The sequence below is a fragment of the Ipomoea nil genome, unplaced genomic scaffold, assembly GCF_001879475.1.
Source record: "Ipomoea nil cultivar Tokyo-kokei standard unplaced genomic scaffold, Asagao_1.1 scaffold3172, whole genome shotgun sequence".
Lineage (NCBI taxonomy): Eukaryota > Viridiplantae > Streptophyta > Magnoliopsida > Solanales > Convolvulaceae > Ipomoea > Ipomoea nil.
In genome coordinates this window covers 1578805-1596973 of record NW_017619600.1, presented here as the reverse complement: position 1 = coordinate 1596973, position 18169 = coordinate 1578805, and the positions used below count along the sequence as shown (strand labels likewise).

The 18169-nt window shown below is 32.7% G+C and overlaps 1 long non-coding RNA gene across 1 annotated transcript; it reads right to left on the bottom strand.

The window, feature by feature from the left end:
• Positions 1-5030: 5030 nt before the first annotated feature.
• On the bottom strand, positions 5031-14807 carry LOC109168095. The gene is made up of 3 exons (XR_002051979.1): positions 14628-14807; positions 13177-13182; positions 5031-5041 (listed from the first exon to the last, which is right to left on the bottom strand). It is a non-coding gene; the product is annotated as an uncharacterized LOC109168095 (long non-coding RNA).
• Positions 14808-18169: the final 3362 nt, after the last annotated feature.

Below are 18169 nucleotides of genomic sequence, written 5' to 3'. Positions count from 1 at the left end.
AAACCAGTGATATTATGTTTTCTTTTTATACAAAGATGACAAAATTGCTATATATCTACATAGAAAATATATCTTCCGTACAAATAATCTCTATAACTGAGTTGTTAGACAACGAGCTAATTAGTCCAATTAATACAAATTCTAAACACTGATATATAAAATCTCTATAGTTTCAGCACCGGATGCGAATTGAATATCTACACGTTAGCTATTAATTGGGCAATTATTTGCTCGAATTCAAGTAATGATAACATTATAAAACATAATCGATCCAACTCAATTCTTCAATTACACTATATAATATTCGATGTTATAATTTATACAATTGCATGTCGATCCAAACATTCTTAAAATATTATAACAAATCCATTCCCTGCAACGCATGTGTGAAAATACTAATTTTTTTTTATAAATAGTTAATTTCATTTTTGGTCCTAGATTTATATGTGACAATCCACTTTTAGTCATTATATTTTTTTTTTCAAAACATTATTCTTTGGTCCTAGAATTATTGTGACATGACCGTTTTTTGTCCTCCATCAACAAAACCGTTTAAATTTTGTAAAATACAATGTCATTTATATATATATATATATATATATATATATATATATATATATATATATATATATATATATATATATATATATATATATAATCGAAATGTCCTTATATTTAACGACATTTCAGCGATTTTGTTGACGGGGGATAAAAAATTGTCATGCCACAATAATATTAGGACAAAAGAGAATATTCTAAAAAAGAAAGACTAAAATGAATTATCACTTATAAATTTAGATCAAAAAATGAAATTACCTATTTTATAAATCTCACTACTTTTGATCCTTGAGTTACTAGCATCATAGCATTTTTGGTCCCTACATTAAAGGATCTAACATTATTGTTACTCTTAAACCCTAATTTATCTATTTCTTACCAAATTTCACTCCAACTTCACAATTTAGTGACTACAAATTACATTGATATTTTTACTTTTTAATTTTATCAGTGTAATAAAGGCCATCAATCAACATTTATGCAATTCTATCTACTAAGTAATGGACATGAAATGCGATTTAAGATGTAAAATTCTATTACTAATTAACCCTAGTCAACAAAGGTATCTAAAGAGTAACAATACATGTAAACGAAATGTTTATTTTTATTTGAAATTATTATGCCTGAAATGTTCATAATTTGAGCATTAGTTACCTTGCATTATAATATATGAGGAAGGACTCGAGACCTATCTTAGCTACAACAGGCGATTCAAATGCCAATGGCTTTTTCATTTCAAATGTTGCTTGAGATTAGGATTTTTCTCCCGCGGCAAAGTTGTGTTTTTATTGTATTTTATGGTGTTCTATTTTTCCGCTTAAGTAGACATAACCTTCCCACTAGAAAATATGACTAGGAAAGAAAAAAGGCGACCAATCCATTGGTTTCCTTCCTCATTTATGCTAGTTGCCGATTTTATTGTCAGAACATTATTGAGCGATTATTCTAGGTGAATAACCGGTTATTGGATATAAATGTACTAAAATGACAAGTCCAAGTGTTTAATTGTAACGTTTTAAAGCTTAAGAACCTAATTGCTTAATTGTATAAAGTTAAAAAATATTATTTAACAATTTTCCCCATTATTATTTAATTATAGGAATCGATATGAAAATTTTCTAAAATACATTAAACTCACTCCATTTAAATTGGAAATTAAGTGAATTAACAACAAAGCTAGCTGCTGCTCATGGCTATTGGTTTTTTGAAATTTAAATGGGGTTTGGGGAAATGGGGATGGAATTGTCATTTTGCGCAAAGGGGATAATTTGTTTGTGTTTGCACATGCGGGGCAATTCTTATTGGAGTTTGAGCACAGCTTCGGGTTTTTCAAATCGCGTTGAATTTGGGAGTTGGGACGTGTAGCTTTTGGGGCTTTACCCCCATCGTTGTGCTTAAATTGCAACACTGCCCTTAACGGTTTGTTCGTTTGTCAGCTCATAATAGTGGGTTCCACACTCCCACACCAAGTTTAATTCTTAAAAGAATTACACCACTATCCACCGCGGTGACTCTAAGGGCGAGATCCTATAAATTTAAAATTAGTCTGACAAGATTAAAATCACTTAAAAATAAAAATAAAAATAAAAATTGCACCAAAATCATATGGTTCCCACGTGTCGATTTATATCAAAAAATTTAATAAAAGAAGTAAATCGTAGAATGAACTTCAAAAGAGTTCTACTACACGTATTTCCTATTTCTACTTCTTCATTTTTACTTCATGACGTGTCAATATATGATTAGTTATTTTTATCCTGTGGGGCCCAAAAAAAATGTCAACATCAATATTTTGTGATTGGGAGTAGAAGTAGTATTTCCCGCTTCAAAATATACTAATTCTTCCCATTTTATATGTGTCTGATTTAGTTAATAAGATTGGGCTGAAGTATTTCGAATTTAATTATTCATAATATTAAATTTAATATTATTATATAAAATTTATATATTTAGAAACTATATAAAAAGTACTATAAAACATAAAAATTTAAATTTAAAAAATAATTAAAAATTAATAAAAAAAATAAATAAATAAGAAAAAAATTGATTTGACAAATGAATAAAAGAAAGATAAAATGAAATAGAGAGTAAACGCTTTCTAAACGTGCGTTTACAATTTACATAGCTATTGCCAGCAGTGGCGGAGCCACGTTATATGAGCAGGGGGCCTTCCCCTCCCCCCTCCCCCTCCCAAAAAAAAAAACAAATTCTAGAATTAGTATAGACTATAGAGTAGCAGTTTAGAATTAGGATTACCTGTTTCCAATGGCGGCTTGGCCCCTCTCCACAAATCTTTTTTTTTTATTAATATTATAATGGTTATTTTGTGGCTCCCCTCACCAATATATATAATTTTCTACCCTCCAAGAAAGTTTTTAGGCTAGGTTTTGGCAAATTATTGTGTAGACCATAACAAAAAGTACATTTTTAATATACTAAATGTACATTATTTGTGTATTGAATGTATATTATTTTATATAATGTACTTTTCCTAAATATAATGTACATTATTAATATATTAAAAATACATTATTTTTGTACTAAATGTTATTTTATAACATACAAAATATGGTCCATAACTTGTATGGACTATGGTCCACACAATAATGATTGCTAAGCTTTATACTAAACCATCCAAATTCCAAACCTGTAAACCAGAAACGGAATACGCAGACAATCAGATTTTCTTCAATTTTCAATCTGCAAATATATAGGTAATTTTTCATTTCTTTTTTATTCTTAAAATCTTTGAATTTTTGTTATGAATTATTCTTTATTGGAGATGCATCCGTCCTCACAACAACAAAAAGTTTAGATATTGTAGTAGTTAAATGATAGCTAAATACCTAAATCCTTTTATTGATTTCCTCAGTTAATGACGGCAACCACGGTGATCGGCCCCCCGCACCAACGAATCCTAGCTCCGCCACTGATTGCCAGAATGCCAGCGAAGTATACTGACAAATTAAACTATATTTTGCGTTCTCTACAAGTTTAATTCTTGAATAATGATATAGTTGAGTTTTTCCCAAACAAGAGTGTAATCGCATTATTACGTGTTGTTTCTATTTTTGTCGTGTCTTCTTCTCCCAAAAGGTTGAATCCCCAACTCTAAGGTCCCCACATCTCGGTCTGACAATATTTGGAAGTATGTAAATCATGATGACTTAATGGCTCAGCAAACAGAATCAAATGTCAATGCATACCAGCTGGGAATCCTGGGATATGCTCACTTTGGGTATAATCTCCACATTGCCGCCGATGTTCGAACCTTGGTCTCTTCTCCCAAATACTACCTACTGAACCTTTGAGTTAAGTCCGTACGGACTATTTTTGCCATGTCATTCATGCAGATGCATCATAAATCATAAGAGTTAATTCCACCGGAGGTCCCTTGTATTTGGTGGCAATTCCAAATTTAGTCTCATACTATCGTTTTTGCCATTTTACATCCTAGACTATCATTTTTTGGATACTTTTAGTCCTTCTCATGATTTTTTTTTTCTATTTTTAGTAAGGACATTTTTGTTTCTTCATATTTTTCTTTTGTTATTTTTCCGGTTTCAACCAGTTTAATTGATTTAGAACTTTAGGTAACCTCCGATTTTTAGTAACCATATTTTCAATCAATTTTTAGTAAAGTCCTAAACCAATTAAACTAGTTGAAACTGAAAAAATAACAAAAAAAAATGAAGAGACAAAAATACCCTTACTAAAAATAGAAAAAAAATCATGAGAATGACTAAAAGTGTCCAAAAAATAATAGTTTGAGATGTAAAATAACAAAAATAATAATCTGAGACTAAATTTGAAATTGTCACCAAGACAAGGACCTCCGTTAGAATTAACTCTAAATCATAATACAATTTGCCACTTCATCATACCATGGTAATATTTATGTTATATCACCATATATCTTTATAAAAATAAGAGATCTTTTTTTTTTTTTTTTGAGAAATAAAAATAAGAGATCTTAAGAAGTCATCAACATGAGTAACGCTCAAATGTTTGTTATTTAAATCTATAAATAAATTTAATAAGAGCCAATAAAGTTAGACACTTAATCAAAACTAAAAAATATTGATGTAATTGTATGTTGAAATGAATGGTTCATATTATTTTAATTTTAATATTTTTTATGAGTTTCCTTCTTTACCATCTGTTATATTATTTTCCAATCGTTATACCGTGCATCAGGGCGCACATAGCACTGTGCGCACCGCACCTCCCAAAACGAAGTTGTTTTGTTAAGTTGTTAAAAAAAATGTCCTGTTTCGAATGCACATAAACTCATAACAGAATACACATAAACTCATAACAGAATACACATAATCTAACATAATACATAATACACATAAACTCATAACACAATACACATAAACTTTTAACTGAATACACATAATGAGTTTGGTTAACATAATACACATAAACTCATAACACAATACACATAAAATTTTAACTGATACACATAATGAAGTTTGGTCTGCTCGGATGGACGGAGTGACATCAGCATGATGTCAGCATGAAACAAGCGCGTTTTGTGCCTGGACGCACATTGCTATGTGCACAGTGGTGCACGATATAAATTGCCATTATTTTCTTCCTTTAAATAACCATGCATTCTGTTGGCAAATTACTGTGTGAACCACGGTCCACACAGTGTTATGTGGACCATAACAAAAAGTGAATTTTTAATATACTAAATGTACATTATTTTTGTACTGAATGTACATTATACAATATAATGCACACTCAGTACAAAAATAATGTACATCTCCTGAATACAATATATATTATTTTTGTACTGAATGTACATTATTTTTGTACTAAATGTACCTTATTTTACAATATACAAAATATGATCCACACAACTTGTGTGGACCATGGTCCACACAATAATGATTGCATTCTGTTAGTATAAACTTTAGTAATGGAATATTCCGTTAACTATTTATTATTCTTTAACATACTCATTAATTTATATATAAAAGGTTTTAGGTTCGAACACCATCCCAATTAAACATATACTATGAATATGTTAAAATGTATTAAAAAATACAATATAAAATTTAACATAAAGTTTGGTCAAATAATTAGCCCGACTAAATACATAGCATTCAACAACTTTGAAAATCATTTTCTTGAATTTAAAAAATAAAATAAATTTAGGTTAAGTTTTTTTTTTTTTTTTTTTTTTTTTTTTTTTTTTTTTTTTTTTTTTTTTCTTTTTTGGCGCAAGTGTCAAATAGGCCCATCTACTATTGCGAAGTGTTCAATTTTCACTACGAACTAAATTAAGTGTCAAATAGGTCTATCTACGAGTTAAATTTGTTCAATTGGTTTTTTTTACAAGTTAATAACAGGTTACCTATTTAATTATTAAAATAAATAAATAAGTTAAATTAAATTAAAAAAAAAAAAAGAATACAGCCACCGGCTGTCTGGCGAGGACAGACGGTGGCTGCATTCTTTTTTTTTTTTTTTTTTTTTTTTTTGTTTTTTAATAATTTTTAAATTAATTTGAAATTATTTTTTTAATAATTGAATTGGTAACCTGCAAAAAAAAAGTCAATTACCTGCAAAAAAAAGTTAATTGAACAAATTTAGTAGGTAAGTGTGGTTAATTAGCCTTTAATTTAGTTCATGGTGGAAATTGAGCACTTGACAATAGTACATGGGCCTATTTGACACTTCTCCCCCCCCCCCCCCCCCCCCCCCCCCTTTTTTGTTTTTTTTTTTTTTTTTTGAAAATAATCAACGGTGTAATCATTAGAAATAAGCCGCAATAGCGTAAGGAGGGAGCAGGTCCCAGTACGTAGCATCAGAATGCTGGAAAGCTGTAGAAGTTAAAGTATGTGCTAACAAATTGTTTGATCTAGAAATAAATTTAACCGAACAAAAATCAAAATAGGATAAAAGCTTTTAATTAATCTTCTTTTGATTATTTAGAACAAGACTCAATATTTCAATTATATTTTTGCATTATTGGAATGATTTAGGTCATTATTGTATTAATATCTTTTGTATTTATTTCTATAATAGTACAATTGTACATTACTTTACAAATATTATACTATTATTTTTTTAACAGACAAAATTGTTCTTACATCATTGTCAGACCCGCGCGACCTTATTACAAAGTTCTTGATCAGAAATACAACTACACCTGGACTCTAAACGGTAAGGCCATTGTCCAAAGAATTGACAATGTCCATATACACAACAAGACAAATCTAAAAACTTTCTACACACTAATTTCAAATGCATGATACTGCTCTTTATGCTACCATCAATAACCCAATTGCACATGACACACTACCAATAAAAAAAAAGAGTACAAGTAGTGAAGATGAAGACAATGACAATGCAACCCAAAAGAGAATTAAGAAGACTTAGAGAAAATCAAACCAAAAGTAGTATTTATTTAGACTATCATTTTTTAGACTGAGTATTAAGACTAGAGTTATTACAAAGTTTTAAATATTTATTTTAGTGACAATTATACTCTCCTATATTATCTTGCCATATATTTTGAATTACTGATTTAAATAAACAAATTCAAAATTCAATTACCTATGCATGAACAGCTCTTAGAGCATCCCTACAAGGGGATAATTCTTGGTTTTTGTCAGGTGAAAAAACTTGAGTGGGATTTTTTTTTTTTTTTTTTTTTTTGTAGATGTGGAGGCTCGTTATTTGCTTGGTTTTTCCCTTTGCAAAACAAGCAATAATGTCAGAAATTAAAAAAAAAAAAAGAAAAGAAAAGAAAAGAAAAGAAAGACAGCAACGCGCTTGGCGTGCACTACCGCCCTTGTGGGTGCGTGTTTCCCACGTGCCCGCTGGGACACGTCAGAGTAGCTTCCAGCTGGCGGCCACTCTGACTTTTAAACACCTTTTTTTTTTAATACTATCAAAATTTATTTTCCTTTTTCTTTTTCTCCTACATTTTTTTGTCTTTCCTAATCACACTTACAAAAACTCCTCAAAAACCGCAATGGAAATAAACTACTAAGCATGCTCTTATATTTTTTTTGAAAGCAAAAGTAAGCGATATATTATAATAACGCAGAAATAGAGTTTGGAGGGACAGAGTCCAAGTACAAAAGGCTAGCTTGAGTGTAGGCTGCTATAGCAAGAGTATGAGCTAGTAAATTAGCCGAACATGGCACTAAGCTAAGAGAGTAATGAGTAAAAGTAGATAAAATCACTCTACAATCATCAATAACCAAACCAATATATGAGAGAATACGTGGCCGGGAAGGATGCTCTTATATAATCTTAGATTGATATACTTTAAAGTACTTATTTTAAAAATAATCATTGAACATTATCTCATTCGTGCAATGCGCGTAAAAAACTAGTAATCAATATAAGTTCCAACCAATAACTACATTATTAGTTTGTTAATATATTCACTATTTTATTTAATATTGAAATTAATTTGTAATCTTTTCCTATATTTATTTCTAAAATTAAATTCTTTTAGTCTTACTTTGTGGTCTAGTGACACCAAGTTGTTCTCTTATATAGGAGGTTGTGGGTTCGAGCCTCAGTCGAGAAAGTAGTTATGAACATATAGTGCATTTATTGTGTGCTTTAGTAGGTTAAAAAAGTAAGTTTGGTCTTTACTGAAGGACCTTGGTTTTTGCCATATTTGTGGGTCCCACCAAGAAAGAAAAAAGCAAAGTTGCCTCGCGTGAGGCGCGTAAATCTTTATTTAATTTTTTTTTTTTCAAATTTCGTTTTTGTTTTCATTTTTTTTTTCCTTTAAGCTCATCTTCTTTGTCATAGTTACATATGTATAAACTTCTCAAAAACTATAACTATTGGGGATGCTCTTGCATATAACATCGATATATAAAAATTTATCAATTATTAAAAAGACTTTACTATGTCTCAATCCATAAAATAGTTTTAACTCATAAAAACAATGATGGTCTGATCTATCTTTGTCTATTAGCTAGCGAATTTAGGGTGTGTTTGGTTGACAGGTTTAGCTCTAAGCAGTGGCGGAGCCACTTGAGAGTAGGAGGGGGCCTTGGCCCCCCTCACCAATTCTTTTTTTTTTTTTAGTAGTTCTATAGTATTTTTTTGGCCCTCCTCCCTAAATATTTGCTATTTTGCCCCCCTCAAAGCAAATTTCTAAAATAATCTTTATACTATTTGTCTTTTGACATTCAATCCCAATTCTCAAACCATTTAAACTAGACTGCAGTAGAACAGAGCTCACGGCACAGTTTGGATTTCCGCAATTTGCACTTCAGCCTTCGCATTAATCGTGTATTCTTTTTACAACTTCAATATCCAAATCTACGTTTTCGAAAAAAAAAAAAGAAGCTCCAAATCTACATGTAATTTTGCATTTCTTGAATGCAGTTATAGTTTTTAAAGCATTTGATTTTTTGTAATATAATTCTGTACAACACTCAAGCTTGATACAAATAAAGAATTAAATAGAGAATTGTTAGAAAAGATAGTAATTGTTAGAATTATGAACCCAAACAGCTATTTGGGGAATGTTATTTGTCAATAAGACAACACTACATTTTACTTGCACACAAAAGATGATAAAAGTTTATTCAGTTTGCATCACAAGGCTTGCTGTGGACAGTGCATTATATTGCTAATTATGCAACTGGACAGTAGATTGCTAATTTGCTATCTAGTTAGTTTTTTAATTTGCAAATAAAATACATTACAATTGTTCTTATTATAATAATAAATTATCATTTTGCTACAAGAATCTTTAAATTTCTACTACTTTAATCTTTGTCTATTTATTTATTTTGTTCGTTTTAGTTAATTGAATTGATATGTCAAAAAATTAACAGGAAGATTGAGTTGAAATGAAAAAGATACAAAGGATTGATTTTTTCTTTAAATGAAAAAACTATGAAGATTTAACATCCCAAATAAATCATTTGCAAGTTGTGAAACTGTCAACATAACTGTGCCAGATTTTGATGCTCAATATATTGCAAGAAGAGGAAGGGCTACGCCTCAGCAAGATGAATTAACAATTGAATATCATTACAAAGTTAATATTTTTAATGCGATGGTTGATTTTCAGTTGCAAGAGTTGAACAATAGGTTTGATGATAAAGCAATGGAGTTAATTATTCTTAGTTCATCATTAGATTCAAAAGGGATCTAACAAATTGTGATTGCCCCCCGCACTAACAAATCCTGCCTCCGCCCCTGGCTCTAAGGAATGAGTATCAAAGTGATTGGTATTGTTTGGTTGATAGCTTTTTAGAACACTACCATGGGTTTCAATATCCCATTAATTGAAAAATTCATACTCAAATAAAATAAGGGTATAATTCCTTTTCATTCCCCTATTCCTTCTCATCCCATTTGATTAGTGCTTTTAGATTTTTTAATTTTTTTTTTGTTCATATTGGTGTTTTGGATGTCTTTATATTAGACTCAATTGTCTTGATTTTGTGTTCTTGTATTTTTAAAATTCTTTATTCCCATTATTGGATCATACATAACCAAACAACATTATTGATAATGATTTCCATTCCACCATACTACCAAAACATGCAAAATACTTTACTAAAACCCATTACCATTACCAAGTATTTGATACCCATTCCGATTCTGATTCTCCTGTGCGACCCAAACACACCCTTATTGTAGTGCGAGCTAGCTTATAGTAGTCAAATGCCAATAGAAATTGATGATTAAATTTAATTTAGATTTAAATTGCCATCTCTAAGGGTGTGTTTGGCTTATCGGAGGGTAGTGAACGAGAGGGCAAAGAAGGAATTCAAGATTTGTAAAGACTGTTAGCTATAACAGATTTCCCCCATGCACTCCTGTACTTAAACCAATTTCTCTTCCCTCTTGTAAACTGTTCAGAACATTCTTTCACTCCAAATGCACAATCTGTAAAGTTCTCCTTTCTTTTCCATCGCTCCTTGATTTCCGTCATGGTATCAGAGCGCCAGTTCTCGTATGCCGCCGCCGTTATCAGCGCAAACAACGCCAATCAAGAGACTCCGGTCGTTCAATCACCACTTTCTCAAGCTGTTCCTAAGGCAATTTCGCAGAGGACTCAGACACAAAGAAGTTTCAACTCAGAAGAAATGGACAATCCATTCTTCCCCAGCCCCAACGACAATCCCTATACCACCCTAGTTAATCCGCCATTATCAGGAAGCTCAAACTACGACACTTGGTCGATCTCTATGCGGATTACCCTAGAAGTCAAAAATAAATGGAGCTTAGTTTATGGCAGCATCGTGGCACCTAGCAGAGACGATGCACAACACCTAGCCTAGAGACATTGCAATTTGATTGTAACACCCCAAATTTCATCATTTTTAATTAAGTACAAAGCTTAATTATCATAACTAATCCACCATATTAAATACTAAACATTAGACAAAATGGATGTCATCGCCACAGTCACACGCACGGTGACTGCACAGGATAAAGGAACTAACAAATCCAAAAATTTCTACATTAAGTTAACATGGGGGAAAAGTGCCCCGGTGTCTATCACCAAACATAAAAACAAGAGTCTACAACCATAATCCAAAACATCATAAAATAAACAGAGTTTAAACTACTAGATCAACTACACTAGTCTAACTCGAAAAACTCTCAAACGTTGGACCCACCTGAAAGGGGTTTTGCAAAACAACAAGTAGACAAGTAGAAAACACCCGTTAGCATGAAGCTAAGTATAACCACACTCAACCCTGTAAAGTACTACGATATATACTTTGAAAAGACATTTTATTCACAAACTCAAATTAAGCAGTCACAAACGCTTAGACAATTATCTTAAGATAAACCACAAAGCTTTCTATATGCTCACAACCTATAATATCAACAGGCATACTTCAACATTAAACAACTCTTCGACATGCTCATACTAACACGTACTTAACATAGCAACACTCAACTCTATAGAACGACTCCATAACAATCTCATGCTAGCAAGATCTCGATATGCAATTGAGTATAATCAAATATCCAGCATGTAGCCGAAAGAATACTAATCATGCAAACTCGTACAATAAATTATTAAATGCAATGGATTGCTATAAAAGTACACATACTCTCGTTTGTAAATAGAATACGTTTCTGTGGAGGTTTCTTAGAGCCACAAGGACTCGCTCGATCTTCCTTTCTTAGAGTCGTAATGACTCACTTTCTTTATAAATGGACGAGGTAGGAACTTCACCGTAGCGTGAACGAATCTATCCAGGCACGACCTCTAGCCGGCCTAATATCCGTCTCGTCCACCGAACCACTCTCTTGGTTCTATACTCAACTCTGTGGAATCAGGTATCAAACTTTTAGCGTGCACACCCCCTGACCAGGATTCCAAGCCTGGCAGGCAGTTTCCAACCTCATAACGTGGGAATACACCGCGTTACAAAACATCGGATCTCAATATCCGGTCATCATCATCCGAAAGGACATAGTCCCAACGGGTCCTCCAAAACCTCACTTATATGGATAGTATGTATGTATGTGTGTGTGTATATATATATATATATATATATATATATATATCATGAAATTCTTCTACTTATGCACTTATATGAAGTCACTTCTCAACACGTTCTCAATGCAACAAGGAAATGACATTTCACATGCTCATGAGTTTTGGAAAGTAATACAAGGCTTACGTTGACCATTTATGCACTTTTAAAACATGAAATGCTTGGAATGTAATTTACTGAACACATGCTCCAATTCTATATATCACTGTGAACTCTCAAAGAACACACAATCATGCTTGAATTGCAAAACAACATACTCTGTACATTTCCACCATTATAAATAGACTACAATTTCCATGAAACATAATACACACTTTAATCATGCTTTTCTAACAACACTTAATCACATAATGATCATGCTCCTCTATCTAATACTCAATAATCATCAAGAAGATAATAACAAGCAATTCCCATAGACAGTAAGTCTGATACATCACATTTAATTTGCATATTAATGTAAACAATTCCATCACAATTTCTATCATAACATGCTCATCTTTAATCCAAATTTAACAAAATCAAAGCTCAAAATTGCGTCATAACGGCCCCAAGGTACCGAGCCACAAGGGCCTGCGACTCCCGGTCCGAAACGACACGTAGCTGAGCCACAAGGGCCCGACCACTGCACAGGTAACCATCAACGGACCTAGCGGCGGGGCTAGGGAAGCCCCGCTGCCTGGAATCGTCCGGCGGCGGCCTAGGGCCACAGTCCTTGCCTAGGGCCGTCTAGCCACGGCTCTAGCCAATGGCTCCCCTCATGGGCCGTTGGCTAGGCCCGTGACTTCCACTGATGCACACTAAGAGGTGCACTAGTGGCTCCAGCTTCATCTGTAAGGCCAAACCAGACAATAAACCACCTCCAAATCATCAACAATACATCATATAACATCAACAAGACATCCAATAGTTCAAACACACAATATTCTAGCATTCCTACTCATTTCTAACTATATCACAGAGGGTTCACAGAGCAAAAAAACAAGCTGGGAATCTATGGGGTTATACCTTTGAAGCTTTCTCCCTTTAGCTTGGATTCCACCTTCTTCCCAAGCTAGACACCTCCTTCTTCACCTCCTAAACAACTCAAACAAACCAAACTCTATTTACTACAAGTCCTCAGAGACAAAGCTAAGGAAGAAAAGGAAGGAAGTTGATGAATGAAGGAAGGAAAATAGCTCATTGTGTTCTTCTTGTTGCAGATGGAATGGGAAGCTAAGAATGGAATCAGGAGAAAATGAAAACTTTGCCAATCGTTTTATAGTGGTGCAAAACCCTAGGATGATACCCTATGATTGGTGGATGACAATTGTGTAAATAGGACAAGGCAAGGATAAATGCATCAGACACATTTTGGATGCTTTGTGGTCCACCATGCATCATGGACCATGACTAGAAATGTTATTTAAAAAAAGTTTGGGGTTGGAAGATAATTTTTTCAAAAATGTTTTCAAGTCAAACACTTGACTTAGGCTTCTCGGTCATCTCCCGGTTTCACTTAGATAGTTTTCTCAGTCTAAAACTTGGTACACGAAGTACCCGAAAATTTAGAATTTTAGAATTAAATCTCTTGGTGTTGAATTTTATTTTAAAAAGTCACTCGAAATAATTTATTCAAACACCGTTCCTTTTGTAAAAAATTTTAGGGAATAAAATGGCTAATTTGAAATTTCTTAAAATTGGATTTATAAAATTAAATTTTGGGTTGTCACATTGATAGTTTGTTCTTGGCTATTCAAATCTGTACACACAACAATCGCACAAAGCATAATGCACTTTGATAAGTGCAGAGATATTTGGGAGGATCTGCAAAGGAGATTTTTGCAATGTGATGCTCAGCGGATTTCGATTTTGCAGAATGAGATATACAATCATAAACAAGGAAGCCTTTCCCTCAATGATTACTACACGAAATCATGCACAATGTGGGAAGAGATGAACACACTCAGACCTATTCCGATCTGTCAATGCAATCCGAGGTGTTCATGTGGCCTCATTGATGAAGTCAGAAAAGAAAGAGACATTGATCAGGTAATTCGATTTTTGCAAGGCTTGAATGAAGATTATTCTAGCTTGAAGTCAAACGTTCTTGTCTTGGATCCCCTACCTGAGATCTATAAAGTCTTTGTCATGGCTGAAAAGCTAGAAAGACAGATTAATCTTACCAATTTGAGCCTAGAGAATCTAGACATTAGTCATGTTAATGCAGTACATAATATTGCAAATGAAGAAGTCATATGCTGTGAACAACTATAATGGCAAACGCAACAACATGATGAAAGCCAAATGCACCTTTTGTGGAATGATGGTGCATACAATTATAAATGTTACAAGAAACACGACTACCCCTGGTTGGGTGCCGGGTTTCAAGTCTAGGGAAGCAGTAGGTTGCAGGGACAGTCACAAACAATGTAGGACATCTGGGAATCTCATCTGATCAGCTGCTCAAAATCATAAGTATTCTTAAGACACATACTGGACAATTTTCTGGAACCACAGATCTCCTTTCTTTTCCATCGCTCCTTGATTTCCATCATGGTTAGAAACTTTTGCACCTTACTATGAGTTTTGATACCCATTATCATGTTTGTTTACCTACTTTTGTTATCCTACTATTGGAATCAAATCATTTCGTAATTACAAAACTCATTACCTTTTTACTCATTTACTTTTGAACAATGGAATAAAAAATAAGGGAGAAAAAATGAAAAAAAAAATCATTTTCCATGCATTAAATATAAAATTTTAATATATTTACAGATATATGTATGTGTATATATCTTTATTCTATATTTTTTTTATATATTTATTTATTTATTTTTATTTTATTTAATTAAATAATTAATTAATTATTTATTTGTTTTTATTTCAATTTTTACTTAGTACCAAACAACCAAAAGTAATAACTCATTATCATTACCAAATATTTAATTCTCATTACTATTTTGATTCCCATGTTTGAACCATACACACCTTAACAATGAGTGCAGGATATATAGAATCACTACTAGAGTACATAATCTCCCTTACAGGGAAATATGGAAAATATGGACAACGACTCAGACTTGTATCAACTCATCAAGGTCTTGGCATTTAATTTCAAAATAGCACATGACAAGAAGTTTCTGGCACAATAATTAACTGGGATTTTGTACTTAGAAAAATTTGAAAAGACACATACATATATACATACATACAAATTACAAATCTTGGCATTTATGTTTTGGTTGGTGCATGAAAACCCCAGAAAGTTATTGCAACAAGCTAATCACTTGTACGTGTCACAAGCCTCATATTGGGCGGAGGTGGTTAATGCCAAATCTAACACCCGGTGGTTAGGTGTTTGTTAGGTGGAGGCCGGTAAAAAACTTAAAGGGTCAAATTCAACATCCAGTGTCTCGAAAATATGTGACGGTATAAAGACGTATAGCCTTCCCTACTAGCTATAGCTTTTGGCGTGACTGGTAAACGTCTGACTGGTAAGCTCCCAGTCCTCACAACTACGTTGTACGTACTGCATTTTCACATAGGATTCCTTGTCTGAGTTGTCTCCCCAAACATAAAAGTCTGTCCACTCCTCAGAACCAACAATTAATTCTTGTATGGAGCTTTTCTGGAAACCTATCCTACCTTCCAGTCTCCTAGAGAGAAAAGAAAGAAATTTATTTATTGTGGGTACGGTGTAGAGATCAGATTAGGTCAGGTCTGGTCTGGTCTGGTTGCTTTGCTGCTAGCTTAGCTTGATGTGTGTTTGACACCTTTTTCTTGGGTTTTGACTGCAGTACAAATGCTTGAACCACTGTTTTATTCCCCATGTGGAACCACATAACCAGTTGGTAAAATTAAAGCTTCAAAAACCCACCATCACTTTTTGTGTTGTTTGTTTATAAGAGTGACAAAGATCAGATGTACGTTATGTTTAGAACATACATTAACTTAACTTTTTTCACAAGAGGGGTAGAGGACTAGAGGTTTGATACCCAAAGTAGTTCGGGTCATGCGGAGTGAATTGTGAGTTCAAATATTTTAAATATAGTAAATTATGATTCATGAAGTTTTATAATTAAGCTCGTAAGAATTGGACAAATGAATATGACAGTAAATATCCTATTATAGTACGTTTTAGAGTAGGTACTAATGAATTGTTACTATATACTTCGTAACAAACATTTAACATTGGGATGAGTGACATGGCTGGAGCTAGGGGTGGCAAAAAAAAAAAATTGGACGGATGACCGAAAATCGAATTGTCTGAATATTTCGATTTTCGGTTTTCAGTTATTAAAGTTAAAAAAATTCTGTTATTTCAATTTTTCAGTTGATTATCAATTTCTCCAGAGAAAATCGAAAGCCAACAATTAATCCAAAAAAAAAAAGAAAAAGAAATATAACCTTAACCCATTTACATTTTGCAAGTCCACAATCTATTACATTAATTTTAATGACTTATTAGATTGCACTACATTTATTAATCATATAATGTATAAATATAATCTATTTATATCTCACTAAAGTACTATTGTACTTGAGTATATTAATTTTAATTGATTATAATACTAGGATATTATTTGTTTTTGTTTTTTAATAATTTACTGTAGCCATCCATTTTATGAAACCAAATATTTTATGAAATGAGAAGCTTTGCTGGTGAGACAAAAAAAGGATTGCTTATCCATTGATCCCACTCTTTCGACACAGACTTGAACTTGAGCAATGATTTAGATGGGAGGAAAGGAAGGACACGTGTCTTAACCATCTTTAATCAAGTCCTTTCTTTTGTTGTGAGCAAGAACTTTAAAAGGTTTGTCTTTAAACTTCTGATTAGCAAGAATACTAAATTCACAGTTCTTAAGATTGATTATATTTAACTGACTGAAAACCGTCAGTTTCGGTTATATCGATTATGAAGGTTGGTCGTTCGATTATGAAGGTTCAGTCAAAATTTCAGTTATTAACCGAAAATCGACCGAAACCAATCAATGCTTAGCTTGTAACACCTCGTGTTACGGCCTCTAACCCAAACTAATTATTTAATTATTTACCCTTAAAAGAGAATTAAATTCCCTTAATTAATTAGGAAGGGTCCACCATAGACCATGGACCCTTATCTCTAAACCAAACCCTTAGTCCTATAAGGAATAGAATTAGTAAATTCATACCATTCAGACCCTAATTAGGACTCTTAGATATATATAAGAACATAGGAGACACCTAGAATTCACACCACAATAGATTTCACCACAAAGGATTCCCAAGAATTCCCCTATCACCAAACATAGGAGAAATCAAGAAGAGGAGATCTTAGAGAAAGAACCTTAATAGCCAAGGATTCTTATTAAGGCTATAAGAGGTAACTCATGTCTCAACAAAACCTATTTTCCTTGCTATAATCTTCCTCTTTGGCTCCTTGATATACAATTCTATACTCGTGTCTTGATAAGTCTTTTATGATGATTGTGATATGATCTTGATGTTTATGAGATGATCTTATTTGTTGATCTTGATGATCTTGATGAGGATCTTGTTAATTGTGTGTTGATCTTGATAATCTTGATGTTCTTGATTTTAAAGATAAAGTTATGGTTTTGTGATTTAAATATGATTAGAGCACTAGGGTAAATTATGGATTTTGTGTTATGATATTCTTGATATGTTTGGGAGGGATTTTGCATGTTTGGGTGTTAATAATGTTTAGAAATCATGATAGGATGTATTTAATGTGATTATTGGTTTTGATCTAGTACTTGACTACGTGGTGTCGTCGTTTGTGTTTAAAAGTGTCTAGACAAGGTTTCGGGTTCCACGAAAGATCCCGGGACCAAGGTATTACAAAATAGAGCCGTCAAAATGGGCTTAGCCCGCCGGGCTTTCCCGCCCCGCCCGCCAAAAGGGCGGGGTGGGCTCATGTTTTTTAAGCCCGTTTTAAAAACGGGCTTTTTTGCCCGCCCCGCCTAGCCCGCCAGCCCGCCTTTTTTTTTTTTTTTAAATTTATATATATATATATATATATATATATATATATATATATATATATATATATATATATAATTAATATATATAATATGTATAATATAATAATATAAATAATA